The 19,501-nt window shown below is 41.6% G+C and overlaps 1 non-coding gene and 1 pseudogene across 1 annotated transcript; one reads left to right on the forward strand and one right to left on the reverse strand.

Annotated features, from left to right (window-relative positions):
- Positions 1-9,186: 9,186 nt before the first annotated feature.
- TRNAG-CCC (transfer RNA glycine (anticodon CCC)) lies at positions 9,187-9,257 on the reverse strand. Its single transcript has one exon. It is a non-coding gene; the product is annotated as a tRNA-Gly (tRNA).
- Positions 9,258-13,523: 4,266 nt separating this feature from the next.
- Positions 13,524-18,399, forward strand: LOC119624200 (uncharacterized; annotated as a pseudogene).
- The last annotated feature ends 1,102 nt before the right edge of the window (positions 18,400-19,501 follow it).

Here is a 19,501-nt window from a genome sequence, read left to right on the forward strand (position 1 = left end):
AGCTCAGGACTTTGCTTTTTATCTTTGCTAAATTTCATGACATTGATGTCAGTCCTCTGTCCAGCCTGCTGTGACTTATTAATCTTGTGTTTTGAGTACCCTTCTCCATTTAAAGAAGAACCAAGAAATATATCAAAATTCTCAAATATTAGATGATTATTTAAGCAGGCAGCAAAGTCTTCAATAAATGTCCTTAACATTTAAATCCAGGATTGAAATTTAGGTTCTTTTTGGTTTTCGTGTCTTTTAATTTTCTCCTGTGGGCAGGCTGGTCCCCACTGACTCAACACTCACCATGGTTTGTACTTAAGCTATTCGCCCAGCCTGGTAAGCCGCTGTATTTCTTCACATTCCAGTTCACCTTCTCTTTAGAAAATCAGGAAACTAAATCAGGGTTTATGAAAATTAAATGGAAGGGCAATAAGCTGAGAGTCAGATGGGAAAGGGTAATGGTGGGAGCAGACTGCCTGCTACATTGGGCTGAGTGGGTTGTCAGCATGTATTACCGACAATATTAAAGGCCTTTTCAAATTGTGGTATCATTAGGACAGTTCTTTTGCTTTAAAAATGTTACAATCTAGACATTGATAGGAATGTTTTCTTAAAGTAATTAGGAATGATCAGGCTGGGTTTTGCTCATGCCACCAACCTGTCCCTTTGGTCTTTGTGTATGAGAGTTCCTACTGGGAGCCCCAGGCTTGGGTGGGGGTTTCTGAGACAGAACTCTGTAGCTTGATCTCCACAACTCCCAAAGGAAAGACCTAAGACCTCACTAGCATCCAATGCAAGGGTAAAAAGCTCATGGGGTGAGGGGAGAAGAACACATACCTTTCAGCCCCTTCTTGGAATTGCCATAAAGTGCCTCGCAGATTTGTAGCTCTGACTGGAGGGACTCAAAGAGCTGCTGTTTCTCTTCACACTGTTGCTGCAGGAGGACCAGCTTGTGCTGCAGTCTGACCAGGGAGAGGCAAGGCCCACTGAGATGGCAGAGCCACTCAGCCACATGAAAGCAATAAGCTGAGAGCCAGATGTCAACTCAGGGGGTCATAAAGATTATGGTTAGGGTTACATCTGAGCCCCAGATGTCAACTCAGGGGGTCATGAAGACCATCACTTTTATTTCACAGATGTGGAAATGGTGGCTGAGGGAGGTCAAGTAACTTTGCTTGAAAACACACCATTACTCACATTAGTTCAGAGCAGAACAGACACACCAGCAGTCTCCTTACTGCTCCTACGGTGCTCTTTGCATTCTGACAAGCAGTTACAGGGCTTTTGCTGGAACCAAGCATCACAGCCAGTATAGAAGCTTCCTAGGTGATGGTGAGACTAATGTCCTATATCTAACTGAAAGCATGGAAACCCTTCTTTTTCATGTCTCTCATATACTGAAGACTTCTACAACAGAGTTTTACTCTCTCAACTTGGGAGTGACAAGGCATTCCCAGAGAAGTCCTTTCTTCTGCTGAAAGCACCCCCTGCCCCAACACACAAAAATCAAGAATAGCAGAGGGAACATTGAGGTTTCCAAAAGAGGACACCAATTGTCTTGCCAATATCCCGTCTTCTAATGTAAGAATGAATGTAAGAATGAAGAATGCTTCCTTCTCTGTCAATGGGTCCCCTCTTACCTGGAGTCGTTTTCCTGGAGGGAAAGACGTTCCTCCCTGAAATGCAAGACCTCTTGCTGCTTCTCCCTCAAGTCTTTCAAAAGCTGCTGCTTTCCATCTTCTCGTGCTCCAGCTCCTTTTCGAGCTCTTGAAGGTGGGACCGAGAGGACAGCAGAGCCTCCCTCAGGCTTTCCGTTTCCTGGGAGTGCTCTGGTGAGAGGAACACAGGAGGATTGATTTATTATGATGGGGCCAGAGCTCAGCAAGAAGATGACCCCAAGCACATCCACCCTCACAGAGTTAAGGAGCAGGGAAGGAAGGTCCTATGTTGGTGGGGAAGAGCATGCTGGCTCAACATCCCCCACAGCCTGGAGAATGTTGCATCTCTCTCTTTGCAAAACCCTTCATTTCACTTATTTAATCTGTCTGGTCTTGCTCTTAGAGAAATTCTGGTTTCTAATGCTCACCATTTTCCAAGTGCTTACACACCATCTGTTCAATAACCTATCCTGATCACTCTTATTCCACAAGATGGCTGAATAGAAAACCAAATCCCAAAGCAGCAAATTTAGGTAAACACAAATATCTATAATACCTATGTAGATAGAATAATCCATAGCATAGTGGGCAAAATGGTGATACATACCTCCAGAGCAACAGCTTTATCATGTATGCACTGGCGAAGTTTCTCAAAAAACATTTCATTTGCTTCAAGGGTTTTTTTTTTTGTCTGAGTTATCTCGATACTATAGGAACTCCCGAAATTCCTGAGACCAAAACATAGTTTCTTTTATTCTTTTATTCAATATTAACCAAATTGCCAAGTAATTTGTTAGTTATTCAGGATGAAAAAACAAGATGTGATCACTCTCCTCAAAAGTAACAAGTTTAGCAGACATAACAGACATATAAATTGTAAACTATTCTGCAACATACAACAGACTCAACACATAGAATTCACTGTTCTGCATCCTACGCTAGCTACCAGGGGAACACAGGATGCACTGCCTAACTCTGCCTGCAGGTGTCAGTAAAGACCTCACAGAGGAGGTAACATTTGCAGTGAGTCTTAATTAAAGGACTAGGATTTCCTAAGAAGGGAGAGGACTGTATGCTAGAGAGAAAAAAAAATGTGCACACTATGCATACAATGAAAAAATTGTACATTCAGTGAAATGTAGTGGATTCAATGTGACTGAAGCTTAGAGTAGGTGGCAGAACAGATCAGTCTCTTCTTAATGCCATTTTCCCCTCAAACTTTCATTCTATCATCAGAATGACTCTGTGGAAGTTTCTGTACGGTTTGTCTTCGTCTATTAAACTGAGAGCAGTAGCCAAATCTTTTGTCTTCCCAACACCCAGAAAAGTGTGTGACTCACAGAGGTGAGTCTATTTTCTGAAGGACTATTTTCTGAATATTAAGTCTTTATAAAAGACTTCATAAAAGATTGCTTAAATCAGGGCTATATGTACTGTTTCTTACACTTGTTAGTAAGCATCTTAATTCACAAATTATATTTTCTATTTATTTTAAATCCTCATGATTCCCACCTCTCAATGTTTTCCATATAGCGGGGACTCAACACAGGTGGAATAATATCTTAAATTTATATAAACAAATTTCAGAGTTCTATGAGCCCAGTTTTCATTGAAATCATGTAAACTCACCTGAAGCAATTGCTCCTTGTGACTCAGACTATGGTTTAGGTGCTGGATGTTTTGTTCCTGGGTTCGAATCTCATTGTATTTTTCAGCCTCCCGGGCACGAAGCTGTTGGCTCTTGTTCTGCAATTCTTCTTGTAGCTGCTGCAAGGCTTTTTGCAATTCCTGAATTAAACATATTACCTTTTCAAAGAGATCTAAAATTATCACGTGGTTATCAGAAATTACAACTAGATTTGTAAAGCACTTAAAAGCCATCACTCCCACTCTCACCAGAAAAAAAGCTGAACAAACTGAACATCAATAACTCTACTTATATGCAACAGAAAATAGAGGTCCTAAGACATGCCAATCCTATGAAACTTTGAGCCATGGGCAAATACAGAGAATCACAACTTACCTGAATCAGAAACCACCGCTGGAGCCAGCATTGGGTAGACATAATTCAAAGGGAATTGGCTAATTGCTGGAGCTGACAGCAGCCCAGCCTGACAGGTAAAAACTCCTGGGGGCCTAACTAGTGGGAGCCTCCCATATCTTCATGCATTTTGTCTCCAGAAGACTTAGGGTGAGAATCGGAGACAACTCCTTGCATGCTTCTGGAGGGGAAGGAGAGGTAACCGTTGAAAAACATGCCCAGTGCATTCTTTTCTACTTAACAAACACGTGCCCTCAAAAGAAAATTGTGTTTCCAGAGTCTAACCAATGTGGGGAAAGGGAAAAACCCAACTCCAGCGACCTCTGGCCATCCTGTCTCACCTAAGAGGGAACAAAATTTGAGAAGCACTTTTGAAGGTCACAGCCCAGGGGCACAGGCCCACCACAAGACTGAGACCTAATCATAGGATTATAGAACACTTCCCTCCCCTACTCCTTACCATTGTATCAATAGGTCATATACATACATTTACATACACACACACTATATATATATATAAAAATACACACTACACACACACACACACACACATATATATAGAGAGAGAGTGAGAGATTTATTACATTTGATCCTCCATATCTGTGGGTTCTGCATCCATGGATTCAACCAGGCCTGACTCCAAAATATTTTTTCAAAACTTATGATTGTGTCTGTACTGTATATATATGGACTTTTTTCTTTGTCATTATTCCCTAAACAATACCACATAACCACTATTTATATAGCATACGGGAGGATGTGAGTAGGTTATCTGCAAATTCTACATCATTTTGTATAAGGAATTAGAACATCCGTGGATTTTGTTATCTGCAGGGGGTCCTGGCACCGATCACCCAGTGATGTTGAGAAATGACCACACAGGAAATTGGTTCATGTTATTATGGAGGCTGGGAAGTTTGAAATCTGCAGTGTGGCCTGACAGGTTGGAGGCTCAGAAGAACTGATGGTACAGATGTATTCCAAAGGTCATCTGTCAGGGAATTTGCTCTTATTCCCTCTTGCTTGAAGACGCTGGTCTTTTTGTTCTAGTCGGGCCTCCTACTGACGGAATGAGGTTCACTCACATCATGAAAAGCAATCTGCTTTTCCCAAATTCACCAATTTAAGTATTAGTCTCATCCAAAAACATTCTCCATGTTGACACATAAAACTAACTCTCATGGGAAGAAAAGAAGTATTTTTCCAAAATTAATAAGAGATTCCAAGCCATAGATCCAAGAAGTTCAGAGAACACCCAGCAGGGTAAATACTAAAAACTGTACACCTAGGCATGCAAATCCTAGTAAACATTCTCTAGAGAAACAGAACCAACAGAAGATAGATAGAAATAAAGATGGAGAGAGAGAGAGAGAGGAGAGAGAGAGAGAGAGAAAGAGATTGAGATTGATTTTAAGGAATTGGCTCACATAATTGTGGATGCTTGGTGAGATCAAATCTGATGAGGTAGACAAGCAGGCTGGAGACTTAGGGGAGAGAGTTGCAGTTCAAGTCTAAAGGGAATCTGCTGGCAGAATTCCTCCTTGTTAGGGGGAGGTCAGGTTTTATACTATTAAGGCCTTCACCTGACTAGATGAGGCCAACTCACACTATGGAGGGTCATCTGCTTTACTCAAAGTTTGCTAATTTCAATGTCTCATTTCATCAAAAAACACCTTCACAGAAACATCAGAATAATATTTGACCAAATATCTGGGCACCATGGCCCAGCCAAATTTACACATATAATTAAGCATCACAACATATAATATAGAAAATGTAGAAAATCAAAGACCAAAGAACATCTTGAGAGAAGCTAGAGAAAGAAAACACCTTACCTTAGAAAACAAGGATGAGGATTACATTAGACTACTCTTCATAAACCATGCAAGCAAGAACAGCATGCAGCTGACATATTTAGTGTTGGAGAAAAATAGTCCTGCTAACCTAGAATTCTGTAGAATTATCCTTCAAACGTGAAGGAGAACTAAAGACTCTCTGACAAACAAAAATTGAGGGAATTTGTCACCAGTGATTTTGTCTTCTGTGAGAGGTTAAAAGAAGTTCTTCAGAAAGAAGAAAAACTACAAAGGTCAGAGACAAATCTACACCAAAGAAAGAAGTTAGAGAAGAAATAAATGAAGATAAAATAAAATGTTTTATTATTTTTATTCTTAATTCATATAATCGTCTGTCAAAATAAGAAAAATAGCAATAATAGATTGGATGATTATACATTATGAATACATCAAATGAAAAATAGCAATGTTTTAAAGGGTGGTAGGAAAGGAATAAGGAATTTTGTTTTTAAGTTACCTGCGTGACCCATGAAGCATCATAGCATTACTTATACATTGACTTAGATTAGTTGTAAATATATATGGCAAGCAATAGGGTGAAAACAAAAACACTTTTTTTTTCAATGAATGAAATTCATATTTTAAGAAGAAGAAAAAAATGGGATCATATAACATGTTCAATTATAGCCAGAGAAGGTAGAAAAAGAGTAAAAGACACAAAAGAAAACAATGAAGAAAGTCAAAGAATACAAAACAGTTACACATACAGTACATATTAATCCAGTGATATCAATAGTCACTTTAAATGTGAATGGTCCAAATATACCAATTGAAAGGGACTGGAAGAATGGAAAATGAGTCCCAACTATATGTTTTCTACAACAAACCTCCTTTAAATAAGAAGACACAGAGATAGTCAAAGTGAAGAGATGGAGAAAGATATACCATACTCATCGTAACCAAAAGAAAACTGGAGAAGCAGCCGAGCACCGTGGCTCATGCCTGTAATCTCCGCACTTTGGGAGGCCGAGGCAGGTGGATCACTTGAGGTCAGGAGTTCAAGACCAGCCTGGCCAATATGGGGAAACCCCGACTCTACTAAAGACACAAAATTAGCCGACCGTGGTGGTGCATGCCTTTAATCCCAGCTACTTGGGAGCCTGAGGCAGGAGAATCGCTTGAACCTGGAAGATAGACGTTGCAGTGAGCCGAGGTTGTGCCATTGCACTCCAGCCTGGGGAACAAGAGCAAAATTCAGTCTCAAAAATGAAAACTAGATAAGCTATATTAATTTGAGACAGAGCCTACTTCAGAGGGAGGAAAATCATGGGGATAAAGAGTCATTACATTATGATAAAGAGGTCACTTCTCCAAGAAGATACGACAATCCTTAACTGATATGCACCTAACAACAGAGCATCTAAATACAAGAGGCAAAAGCTGATAGAACTTCAAGGACAAATAGACAGATTCACTATTACAGTGGGAGACTTCAGCTTCAGTAATTGACAGATCCAGCAGGCAGGAAATCAATAAAGGTATAGTGGAACTGGACACCACTACCAGTCACCTGGATCCAACCAACTTTTTAGATTACTTCATCCAACAAGAGCAGAATACATATCCTTTTTAGGTTCACATGGAATGTTCACCAAGATCCACTATATTCTGGCCCATAAAACACACTTCAACACATTTAATGGAATAGAAATCATACCAAGTATGCCCTTCATTCAAAGTATGAAACTGAAGTAGAAATCAATAGCAGACAGATAGCTGGAAAACCCCAAAACTGGAGATCAGACAACACACTTCTAATAACACCTGGGTCAAGGAAAAGTCTTGGAACAAATTACATATTTTTAGCTAAATGAAAATGAGTGTATAACTTACAAAAAAATTTCTAGGTGCAGGAAAATTGTTGCTTAGAAAGAAATTCATAGTATTCAATGTATATGTTAGCAAAGAAAAAATATCTACAATTAATAATTCAAGATTACAATTTAGGAAACTCAAAAAACAAGAGCAAATGAAACCCAAAGTCAGTGAAACACAAGAAACTAAGAATTAGAGGAGAAATCAAGGAAACAAAACCAGAAATCAAGAGAGAAAAATCAACAAAACCAAAAGTTAGTTCTTTAAAATAATCAATAAAATTGAGAAACATCTAGCTGGTGAACCAAGAGACAATGAGAGAAGATACAAATTACTAATAAAAAAAGAAAAGAAGGTTCTCACTTCTGATCTCATGGACATTAAAAGGATAACAAATGAGGATTTTCAACAATTCTGTGTTCACAAATTTGATAACTTGATGAATTGGACCAAGTCCTTGAAAGACACAGTCTACCAAAACTCACACAAGGAGAAGTAGATAACCTAAATAGATCTCTATTACTGAAATTGAAGCAAAGCTTAACAACCTTCCAGAACAAAGCACCAGGTCTAGATGGTTTCCCTACTAAACATTTAAGGAAGAAATGATACCAATTATCTCTAGAAAATGGAAGCCCAGGGAGCACGTCTTAACTCTGGTCTAAGAGGCAAACTTTACCCTAGTAGCAAAACTAGACAGATGATTTTGAACCAGGATATTGAACTAGCCTGCACTGCTGAGCAGCTCCTGAAACTCAACCCTGGAAGAACTGTAGAAGCAAGAAGGAAACATGGTTTACCGGAACTGTGAAAAATGGTAAACCTCCTGTAGAGACTAAGGCGGTTTTGAACCGGCGTGCGTGGAAGGTTGATGTTCACAGGTAGGAGAGAGAGAACGACATAGAGAAAAGCATTTTCGATTCTGCTCTTGCTTCTAACTCCATGGCTATGGGCCAAATGCGGCTCTTCCCTCTTTGGGGAAAGATTTGTCAGCGGCTCTTAATCCGCCAATGCGGCAGCTGCGATGTTACATCCTGGACCCATATAAGTTTCACTGAGGAAAAGGGTAGATGAAAACAGGGGAGGACAAACCAGATGATCCTGGAGCATTCTTTTTCCAGGTGTCCTCCCCAAACCTCCAGAGCTAGTGGTTGTCATGGCCTCCTGACCACGTTGCTTAAAGAGAAGCAATAAAAAGAATCCCTTGAACAGAAGATTTGCCTGGTGGAGTGTAAAACAAACGCGGGTGATAGAAATGAGTTTTGGGGACGTACTCTCTCCACTCGGGGCCCATCCTTCATTTTGCCGAGACCACCAAAGACTGGGCCTTCCTCAACAGGAAGGTCCGAGGCCCCTCTCCGCAGCTCCCCTCATCTGCACACGGGTTCCTCCCCACATGCTTCCCTTTTCCCTGGGGCCCCTTGTCTCACGTGTGTCTGCCCTACCCCACAGCTTCTCTCCTTTCGAGAATGTCATTTATTTCTTAAGCTGCACCCCATCGTGAGACATGGTCAAATGGTCTGTCCAAGGTCCGGGCAGTGAAATCAATGCCCAGGTGACTCTTTGTATTTCAGGGATCCGCCAGAAGAGACAATAAAAGTCCCTCCGGTTTTAGGGCCAAATATGCAAAGACCAACCAACCAGACACACTGGCTACTTCAAAGACAGTCTGCAAAGTACCTGCTTAGAGAAATTCCACTCTGGAAGGAACCCGAAAGCTATACAGTAGTTCCCTTTTTCTTCTCTTTATTATCGCGTCTGTAACCTACCTGAAGAACAGTTATGGTAACTAAATTTAAAAACCAGAGGTTACAAAATCACAGATTGCATTGGCCGGGAATCGAACCCGGGTCTCCCGCGTGGGAGGCGAGAATTCTACCACTGAACCACCAATGCCCGCTGGTCATAAAACCTGTGGCCTTTCCCTGGAAAGAGGTAAAATACGGACTCAAAGTTTTCACCGTTCTCTTTGGAAGATTCACTAACAAGAAAGACACTCAGAGCAAAGGCTTATAGTGGAGATTTGCATCAGGCAACACCACAAACTTATGGCTTCACATTAAAAGAGTTGACTTGAAAAAGCCTTATTTTGAAGTAGACTCTGTGCAACTGGGTAACAAACCTCTGTAGGAAAACACCAGAAATTCACCCGGTTTCCTGTCTCCGGTGCTGTATCCAGCGTGGGCCTGTGGAAAGTTCTTGCCTCGCTTCTTGATATCTTCTCTTTGCCTTCGCGCCGCTTGGGGCCTTCCAAACCTTTTCCTCCCAACCTTAACACGAACATCAGTACTTTCCCCTAAAAGGCCTTCGGAACCCAGGGACCCGGGTTTGGAAAGCTGGACTCTTGGCACTATACCTGGGATACTCCCGGAGACCTGGGTGATAACTGAGCTTCTTTCCTCATATACCTATTTCGAATTCCTGGAAAACTCCAGGGATCAGATCTTGCTTTTAACTTCTTAAGCCTTACAGAGACCAAAACAAGAGCGAAGAAATGGACGTTTCGCTTCAAGATTTTTTTTCCCTTCACCATGCCCTGGTCGGCCACCCAAGGAGGCCAGTTCAGGAAAAAACGGTCCCATTCAATTCCATTCAACTCTAGGTAGATGCTAGGATGTTACTCCTCTAGCTAATGTAAAGCGTTATTTTGCTGTTTGCCTTTGTCTGATATCCATGTTTTCACTCTCATTCTTTTGTTTCTGATAAGCCTGGTACAGGCTTTGCACTGCTCTCTTTGTTGTTGTTGTTGTTGTTTGTTTTCTTTTCTTTTTAAATGTTTCATTTCCAATTTTTACTTTAATTTCAGGGGTACATGTGCAGGATGTGCAGGTTTGTCTCATAGGTAAACCTGTGCCATGGTGGTTTGCTGCACACATCATCCCATCACCCAGGCACTAAGCCCAGCATCCCTTAGCTCCTCTTTCTGATGCTCTCCTCTCTTCCCAGCCTCACCCTCTGGCAGGCTCCAGTGTGTGTTGTCCCCACCCCCATCCTATCTGTCCACATGTTCTCATCATTCAGCTCCTACTGATAAGTGAGAACACGTGATATTTGGTTTTCTTATCCTGCATTAGTATGCTAAGGATAATATGCACGGCTTTTAATATGTAACCCTTTTCTTTCCATTAAACTGTTAGAACCAGCATTTCCTTTTCTATCCAATCTGAGAGATTTAGATCCATTATAATTAGCAGTAATTAGTGTTATGTTGGAGATGACGGGCATAGTTAGTCTCATTCCCAGCATTTCATTGTATGATTTCCCTGTTTTTGCTTTGTTTTTTGTTTGTTTGTTTGTTTGTTTGTTTTTGAGACGGAGTCTCGATGTGTCGCCCAGGCTGGAGTGCAGTGGCATGATCTCGGCTCACTGCAAGCTCCACCTCCCGGGTTCACGCCATTCTCCCGCCTCAGCCTCCGAGTAGCTGGGACTACAGGCGCCCACCACCATGCCTGGCTAGTTTTTTTGTATTTTTAGTAGAGACGGGGTTTCACCATGTTAGCCAGGATGGTCTCGATCTCCTGACCTCGTGATCCACCCGCCTCGGCCTCCCAAAGTGCTGGGATTACAGGCTTGAGCCTGGCCTTTTGCTTTGTTTTTTAATGTCTCTTCCTGCCTTTCTTAACTAGACTGGTCTGTCTGGGTAAACTTTCTAAAAAACTTTCTGTTTTCCTATACTGTTTTTGAAATTCCATGTCCTTAGCTCAGGACATATTATGGTGGCCACTCTGAGCAAGGCCCATACTGTCTCTTCTTTCCTCTGTTTATCCAATTCCTATTCCCTTGTCCACTTCTAGAAACTCATTCTGAGAAGTTTAGTATATGCTCTTTTATCCCACACTTTCTCTGCATATTTCAATAAGGGGATATCTTTGAAAAACACACATTGTTCTTGGATGGGGATGTTAAAACAACTATAAAATGTGAGTTGGTTCCCCAAAACCCATTCCAGCCTCTTTACTTCATTCTGTGTACTAGCTTCTCAATTTTTCTATTCTATTCTATTCTTTCTATAGAATAGAAAAAAATTACACAAACAGTAAAGTTTGTGTAAAAAGGGGCAAGGGGAAAGGGGCAAGGGGAAAGAGTCAAGCCAATTTAAAATGAACAAAACACTTGAACAGTGTTTGTTCACAAAAGAGGCTTTCTTCATGTCCAAATGTCAAAAGAAAGAATTCTCAGCATCATTACTCATTCAGAAAACACAAATCTAAAATGCCATGAGACACCATTACATGTCCATCAGAATAGCCAACATTTAAGAGACAGGAAAAACCAGTAGTCTGTAAGAATGCAGAGCAAATATATCCCTTGTTGCTGGCAAGAGAATATGATAGTGCAACCATTCTAAAAGACTGTCTGATAGTTTCTGATAAAGTTAAAAATACGCCTGCTCCATGACCCGGCCATTCCATTACTAGGGTTATACTCAGGAGAAATGAAGGCACAGGTCCATAAAAAGGCCCATAGTACAATATTCCTAAACACTTTATTCACACCAGTCAAAAGTAGAAATATCCCAATTGTCTATCAATGGTATTGTATTCATCAATAACATCGAAAAGCTGAGATACATGCCATAAAATGGACGCATCTCAAAACCATCTTTGCATTAAAACAAAAAAACAAAAAACAAAACAAAAAAACCCCAGCAAAATCAGTATATTCCTTTATGTGAATTTCAAGAAGAAGCAAAAGTAATCCATGGAGACAGAAATCAGAATGGTGATTGCCTAAGTGGGGATGGGGTGAGGACTGACTGTAAAGGGGCTCTAATGACTTTTTGGGCTGGTGAAAATGATGTCCTGTAACTTGATCTGGGTGATGGTTTCTTTCATCAAAATGGACTGGGCTGTGCACTTAAGATTGGCACACTTTGGTCTGTATGGATTATATTTCAGTCATTTACTGATAGCAAAAATAAATAAACAAATAAATAAAAACAAATAAAAATTGGGTGTTGGGCAATGACATTAAGTTTAGATTTTATTGTATTATTTAGGCTTTACTTAAAATTCCCAGTTGGAGTGCGAACTCTCCTCATGTCCTCTCACTTGTTTCCGATTTGACCTTAAAAGGCCAAACCGATGTTTGAAATATCTGAACCAGAAAAACAGTATGGCTATATCGTGTCAATAAGGCTGACTGAGAAGGAGCAGCTCACCTTTTGGGTGTTACACTTGCTCAGAGAGGGAGCAAAAGCCGGGTCTTCAAGGTGACCGGACCCCAGCGTGCAGGTTAGGGGTTCCTTCTATTCTCACCACTGCACAGAGCTCCGAAGGCACGGGTAAGTTCTAACCTCTCTAGTCGCAGGTAAAGAGCGCAACCTAGGCAGAGGTTGCAGTCTAAAGGAAAGGAGGAGTGCCACGCCCCAGGAGGGATACTGCCTGGACTCGGATTTGACCCTTGGCCAGGATGCAGAGTACTAACCAATATACGATCACAGGAAGCCGCCTGCTTTCTTCTTTATATTTAATATAGGGCTGCTTCGGCCTAAGAGTCCTCATGATTTTCCTTCTTTCTTGGTGTCTCTCCATTTTTCCTCCCTTTCTCCCCACTCTGCTACAGGAGAAAAGATGAGGTTTATCTCTCAAGGATCCGGTCCTTCCCGCTGAAAAAGCTACCGGGAAGTTTCCTCGCCAGGGTTCCTGCTTCTACCGACTTCCTTGCTCTCCTCCTTGCAGTTCCCCCTTAGACCCACCCCATGCTCCGCTCCCGCCCTGGTGCCCCAAGTACCCACTCAAAAACAGCGCAGCTGAGCCCCTGCAGCTCCACCCTGGCAGAAGGTTTACTGGAGGCCTCGCCCGGTGTCCGCCCCACGGGATGCCAGGAAATGAATCGGAATAAACGCTTTTTAAAAAGAACTTACTTCCCCTTCGCGACCAGCCTGGGCAACACGGCGAAATCCTGTCTCTATAAAAAAATACAAAAATTAGCCCGTCGTGTGGCTTACGCCTGTAGTCCCAGCTCCTTGCGGGGTTGAGGCAAGAAAATCGCTCTGCCCCAGGAGGTCGAGGCTGCAGTGAGCCGCGTTTGCACCTCTGCACTCCAGCCTGGGCGACCAAATCAGACCCTGTCTCAAAAACAAAACAAAACAAAACAAAACAAAACAAAACAAAACAAAACAAAACTTCCCCATGGAAAAACAGTTCCTGATTTCTATTTTCAGAACTCTTCAAAGGACTAAAAACTAAAGGCAACGATGGATTAATTCAAGTCCTAGTCCGGCGCCCTGGTGAGTGCCAGACCCTGTTTCCTGCGAAGGGACCCACAAGAGACCCTCACCACCATCCCTGCCCTGGTGGAGCCCCCGTGCGGGACACAGGATCCGAAGACGGCAGCGGAAGCTCCGCAGCTGCCTCAAAAGCGACTGGCCAGGGTGGGCACAGGCTCCCTCAGTAGATGAAGGCGGCGCAAAGAACGGGAAGAGGCATCCCGGGAGCCCACCGGGCGTCCTGCTTCCTTTGGGTCCCTGAGGCGGTCGCTCGGGCTCGGGTCACGGACCCGGGCGTTTCTGGGGGCTTCTGAAGCAGGCGAGGGGCAGGGCGGGCGAAGGCCATACGGCTGTCCTTCGTGCTCTAGAATGTCCCAACGCGCGCGTGTCCAACACCACAATTCACCGCTCTAATCTCTCCAGTTTTCCAAGGACCTGGAACTTACACAGTCATCCTGCCGGGAGGGCCCTGAAGATTGAGGGGATGGGGAGTTTGGTGAGTGCACCCTTCCTAGAGCACCCAGAAGAAGGCACGGAACGTGTTTCTGTGGCGCAATTAGAGCGTTCTGCTGTTAACGGTAAAGGTTGGTGGTTCGAGTCGGGCCCTGGGCTTTTATTTTAGCCTGTTTCTGTTGATTGGATCACAAGACACACGTGTCCCCACTTCCTATCCACCTTAAGTCTGAGGCTTAGCAAGGGCCACCGCACGTCATACCTGTCAAACTCAGGAATCCCACAGACCTTAGAAAGGATCTCGCTTGTGGTGTGATAAAAATCTTCCTTGCTCCCATGGCTTGGGTCAGTGAGGTAGACATTTTGTGCTTCAAGTTTTCATGTTTAATAATAGGAGGCCTATTACAGCAGTATCCTATCCGCAGGATGTGCCTGGGTTTAGTGACTCTTCTATCAGTAATGTGACCAGTGGAATCAGTCATCCTCATGGTGATCCTCGCCATTGTTCGTGAAAACAGCATTTCTTCCTCAGTTTGTGCATGATTTATTTAACCCTTTTCAAAATGTTTTTGAAGTGAGGTCAGTTTCACGGTTTTAGGATTACAAATGATGCTACAATCACCATCATTTTTGTACACATATCTTCGGTCACTCATGCAGATATTTCTATAGTGTAGAGAACAAGATGTGCTATTTTTACATTATAGAATTTATTTAATGCTTCTAATTTGAGTACATTCTGCAAATTAATCTTTCATGGGAGTGGTACCAAATCAGATTCCAATTTGTTTCCCAATTCTGTCAATGTCCCTTTTGTCATTTATTTGCCGGCACAACAAACTTTCTACACATCGATGTATGATATTCCAGCCTTGGTCACCCAGACTGGAGTGCAGTGGTACAAACATGGCTCTCTGCAGCCTGGACCTCCTGAGGCAGAGCGATTTTCTTGCCTCAGTGCCCCAAGGAGCTGGGACTACAGGTGTGCGCCACACGATGGGCTAATTTTTGTATTTTTTGTAGAGATGGGATTTTGCCGTGTTGCCCAGGCTGGTCACGAGGGGAGAGGCATCCTCCTGGCTTAACTGAGGGGTTATACAACAGAAGGACATGGTGGACATCACACACAGATACTCTGTGACCTAGGATGAACTGATAAATTCTAAGATATTTTAAAGTCCTGCAACATCCGTGATTGTTTTCTGTGATGACCAAGTCACACTGGTCAGGAGAAGATGTGCCACAGTGACCTCTTGGAAAACTTTCTGTCAAGTCCCCTTATACAAGGGGAGCAAAATCACAAAGGTCCCAGGCGATTTTTTCTTCTCCCCTTTCCTCTTTTCTTCATAAATCTTGGTTTTGCTTTTATTTGCCAAAACCAGTCTAATGCCCATTCTCCCTCCTATACAATGGTAAATTAGCACGCAGATAGCTGACCCTGTATTATTATTTGATAGATTTTTTTCAGGGGCTGTGTCCATAACAATTAGCCTATCTGAGAAACATCACTGGAGCCAACAGAAGCCTCCACCCTACAGGCATCTTGTGAAGGCCTGAACCCTCAGAGCTATTAGCTCCTGTTCCCTTGGTTCTTCTAATGAATATCATGAATAGAAATTGAGCTCTTTGGCTTTTACCCACTAAGTGTGGCTATAGTACAGGTCTCTCTCTCCCTCTATGTCTTCTCTCTGTCTCTTACTGTTTCTTTCTCATTTTTGCATTATTATTTTCTGTCATCAGTGGCACCAGTGTGGGTTTTTGGTTTTGATGTTATGGAGTGAACTTCTGGGGACAACCTCTGTTAGGTGGTGGTTGACAAGGATCCATTCCCTGATTGGCAGTACGTGACAGCTAATCTAGTCTGCGAGTCTTTCTTGATTGTCCATTATCCTAAAGATTCTGGTCTTTCCTGACATTTGAGACTGCAGCAATGAGAAGTTTTTCATATCTTGTCTTTCTGATGTTTGGTAAAAGTCTTATGGATACAGTAGTTATCAATATCTGCAAGAATGGCATCTCTATAATAAGGATGCTCTTAATACACAATATGCCACACCCCATTTCACAGGAACTCTTGGCTCCAGGAAAGTGCTATACCTAAATGGATGTTGGCACAGGAAGGAAACTAAATTCCTAGCATGTGAGGGGCGGCTTTCTTTGATGGGCATATTCAAATTTTTCATAGCTGAAAAATATCGAATTAATCTCCTCTAAGGATTGTGTAAATTACAGTACAGGAAGGAGAAAAAAGACAATTATTACATCCCAAAGAAGCAAGTGAGTCAGCAACATGTTAACTATACAAATTATCTTCTGATAATTATACAAATCAAGACTTCATACTTTCTTGTAATTTAAGCAAGTCCAACCCCTAGTAAAAATGGTAGAAAAGCAATGACCTGTAACAATTGTCGGAATGAAAAATGGAGCCACTTATGCCAAATCCTAACAAAATTGAATCAGGAGATCACAAAGGAGGGGTGCTGACACACACGTGCCCATGACAAAAAATTATCACAAGAACTCTCTGAAAACCACAACTTTGCACAAAGGCCACCACAACCTTACCCAAAGAATCTCTCTGCGAGGACTTCTGCCCAGCAACTGCCTATTCAGCCTTGGACCGATGCCGCCCTTGTGATTATTCCTTGTGGCCAAGGATAATGGTTTCTAAACAACTATATGACCTTCCTCATTTCGGCTGTGAAAGGTTCCCCTTCTCAGCCTGCCCAGATGCACCTATGGGTCCTCATACCGTAGTGTGTGGATCCCGGATTGAAATCCTCTGTTTATTCCCAAACATTCATTTCTTTGGAGAACCACCCTCTCTTGGTTGTTATTTTAGGTTGGCAACTTCGTCCTCTGGAGAAGAGAGTAACCTGTCAGACTCAAAATTGTATCACAGAATTACTGAGATTTTTGGCAGTGAGGGCTCTCCAGGTATCTAAGGGTACCTAATGATTCCTTTTGTTTCCCTCACTGATAAGCATCACTGATAGAGACCACTGCCTCTGTTTCCACTTTAAATGATGTTACTTATGACATGCTTTAGAATGCCTGGTACTTTAATGGATTTTTTTCATGTATAAATACACAGTATTTTCTAACTTTGTCTTCCTCTGAATAGTATAGACAAATTAAGTATCTGATCAATATAAAGGAGGTACTGCCCCCATAGTCTTATTATTATTATATGATTATTATTAATTTTCAGAGACAGAGTCGCTATTCCTCACCCAGGCTGGAGTGCAATGGCATGATCTAGCTCACCGCTGCCTTGAACCCCTGGGCTCAAGTGCTCCTCCTGCTCCAGCCTCCTGAGTAGCTGGGACTGCAGGCACAGGCCACCACGCCTGCCTAATGTTTTTATTTTTCATAGTTACAGGGCCTCACCGTGTTGCCCAGGCTGGCCCAATTAGTTTAAGAACAGTAATAATCATGTGTTTAAATTTACAATAAGAAAACTAAGACTTTTTATGAAAAAAACTCGCATTTTTCTACATATGCTTTAAATGTGATGTTTCTCTGAGGGAAAAATCCTGCTACTGAGTTTCCCAAGAGGAAAAACAAGCTGCAGATCAGTGTAGACAGAGACCGGGTTGGGGTGATCCGCCCCTCTGTGGCCTGCCAGGGGCAGAGGGGAATTAATCTTCAGAGAGACAGAACATGACTCAGTCCTTTCATAATTTTTCACACAAAGACCCATCATTCAGTCACAATATTCTAGGCATATAAAGTAGCAGAGGCAAGAGAAAACAAACCCAAAACAGAAAACAATAGGTTTCTCACAGATGACGGATATATCGAGGTTATCAGATAGTAACATTAAAATGATATGATTTAGATGTTCAAAAAAATGGAAGAGATGGTAAAATTTTTCACCGGAAAATAATAATCTATTTTGAAATAAAATGGAAATCATAGAAATAAAATATGGTCATGGTAGAAATAACAGAGAGATGTAATAAATACTTATAATTGGAAAGAAAATCTATTAAAGTTAGTAACAAAATGCAATAGTTATTATTTTAAAAAGTCAATAGATTGGTGTAATGGCAGTTTGGATCCGTGTGAAGAGGGGTTACTAGCCTGATAAGTAACCGGAGACTTTCTAGACAAGCATAGAGAGCTAGCAGGAAGGAAAACTAAGAAACGAGTGCATATATATATATTTGAGAATATATATATGTGAGTTATGTCATAAACGCTTAACATAATATGTCACTAAAGTCCTGGAAGCTGGAGGAGGCAGAAAATGGGACAGAAGCAATACTGAAAGGAAATAGTTCTTACCTATGGACAATTACGAGAAACAAACCCAACAAGGCATCAAGCCACATGTGCAAGAGGAGCTATGAACTCCAAGCAGCATAAGGACAAACAAAGCACACCCAGGCATGTCATCAGGACACTGCTGAATGCCCAAGGCACATGGGAAAACCAGAGCAGCGCCCAGAGGGGAAATTCCTATTGTGTCCAAAGGTCAGGTGCTAAATTCACAGCAGTGAAAAAGTAAGACACCACAGAGTTCTAAAATACTATCATTTTCAACTGACTGCTGGCTCCTAACCCAAGACTACAGATCTTTCAAGTGGAGGTGAAGTGCAGATCTTTCTGGAGAAGCAGCACATGCTAACTAAGGGAAACGCAAAAATATGAAATGATCCCGGGGGAATGTGGAAAGAGAATGAAGGAATGCAGAGCAATGCGTAGGTTAAATGCGTCGCTCAGTCAAATAGTACGTTTTATTAATCCAACGATCAGAGTGATGTCCATGTGACTTAAAATATATGTTGCCATAAAATTAATGACAGTAACTTGAAAATCACAAGGAGGGTAAATGGAATTAAGATGTTCCAACTTCTAGCATTGTGTAGGAAGAGTAAAAAGTTCTAATTTACTCCAAACTTTATTGTACAGATTTTACAGTACGTATAAAAGTAAAAAATATATCTCAGGGTAAAATCAATACCAAAAGAAGTATTCATTTTAAGATTTCAAGAGTTTAAAAATAATTAACATTATTTTTATATTAAAAATGTAAATGTAAAAAGTGTACCGTGAAATTTAATAAATGTGTAGACCATTTTAAGTATCAACCAGACCAAGCTATAGTACATTTCCATGAACCCAGGAAGTTTTCCATCAAAATATCTCAAAGAGGGAACCACTGTTGAGTCCTGATGCTTCCTGTAAATGGAATCACACCGGAGTATCAGACAGGTACATTAAAATAAATTTGTTTTTGACATTCAAAAGATATTTTATAGGCATCTTTTGCTAAGCATGGTGTTTGGAGGGTTTTACCCATGTTACTGTGTTTGTTCATGTTTTCCCTGCTTTTTTTAAAAAATTTTTGTTTTGCTCGTTTTTGTTTGCTGTGCGTGAGGTCATTTTATGACTATGTAACAGTAGATATTAAATTTTTCTGTTGATGAGGACTTGTGTTGTACCCAGTTTTTCCTTAGTATAAAAA

Source organism: Chlorocebus sabaeus, chromosome 20 (assembly GCF_047675955.1).
Source record: "Chlorocebus sabaeus isolate Y175 chromosome 20, mChlSab1.0.hap1, whole genome shotgun sequence".
NCBI lineage: Eukaryota > Metazoa > Chordata > Mammalia > Primates > Cercopithecidae > Chlorocebus > Chlorocebus sabaeus.